We start from the raw sequence: 1,558 nt of genomic DNA, 5'->3' as shown, positions 1-1,558 counted from the left end.
TTTATTACACTTTCATTCATTCATCATGACTTTATTACACTTTCATTCATTCATCATGACTTTATTACAGTTTCATTCATTCATCATGACTTTATTACACTTTCATTCATTCATCATGACTTTATTACACTTTCATTCATTCATCATGACTTTATTACAGTTTCATTCATTCATCATGACTTTATTACACTTTCATTCATTCATCATGACTTTATTACACTTTCATTCATTCATCATGACTTTATTACACTTTCATTCATTCATCATGACTTTATTACAGTTTCATTCATTCATCATGACTTTATTACACTTTCATTCATTCATCATGACTTTATTACACTTTCATTCATTCATCATGACTTTATTACACTTTCATTCATTCATCATGACTTTATTACACTTTCATTCATTCATCATGACTTTATTACAGTTTCATTCATTCATCATGACTTTATTACACTTTCATTCATTCATCATGACTTTATTACACTTTCATTCATTCATCATGACTTTATTACACTTTCATTCATTCATCATGACTTTATTACAGTTTCATTCATTCATCATGACTTTATTACACTTTCATTCATTCATCATGACTTTATTACACTTTCATTCATTCATCATGACTTTATTACACTTTCATTCATCATTCATCAACTAGTTCGTCTCACTAATATTCCATTCATAAACTTCATTTGTGCATCTCATAGTTTGACCGCCATGTTGCATGTTTCCTTAATGTTTATAATTCTTTGTGTATTTAATAATAGAAGATTCAGTGATATTTCTCGTGGTACTGGAGTTAGAGTTAATAACTGAGATGGCATTATAATCTCTAACTCCAGTACCACGAGAAATATCATTGAATCTTCTATCATTAAATGCACAAAGAATTATAATCTTGATATAAGTGATTGTCTATACAAATTGCATAAATTTAGTGTTGATAAAATTTGTAAGGAATTCATCTTGTCCACATGATTAGTTTATGATACGCTTGTTGTCTGTCTTGGACAATCACATGTTTACCAAATGGCGTACTAGCTACGTCTCTTCGTTGTATATCAACTGACTGTTATATTTCTCTCTTGTGTCTCCCCTGATGATGTGGTTATTACATGAAAGTGCACTTGGGAACTTGTCATGCTTCATTTTCACACTGGACTCATAGGAATATACTTGATCACGCGCAAAATTGTGATCCTTTCCAATATATATATATATATATATATGTATATATATATATATATATATATATATATATATATATATATATATATATATATATATATATATATATCCTTCAGTATGTTTACTTTCGATAATGAGGAACAGAAGAATAAGCCAAACAAGTAAATTTCGTCAAAGACATCTCTCTTTTCTAAACGCTGCCTCGCAAAGATTTTCATTAATTCAAATTTAAGAAACAGACGTATTTTCTATTGTCTGGTTAGCTCAGTGGTAGAGCGTGAGTCTCACACACTCAAGGTCGTGGGTTCGAGACCCACACCAGACATAATTTTGGTCTTTATCTTTTTTCATTTTGTCCGCATCA

This window comes from Panulirus ornatus, chromosome 70 (genome assembly GCF_036320965.1).
Source record: "Panulirus ornatus isolate Po-2019 chromosome 70, ASM3632096v1, whole genome shotgun sequence".
Classification (NCBI taxonomy): domain Eukaryota; kingdom Metazoa; phylum Arthropoda; class Malacostraca; order Decapoda; family Palinuridae; genus Panulirus; species Panulirus ornatus.
Note: the sequence above shows the minus strand (reverse complement) of the source record.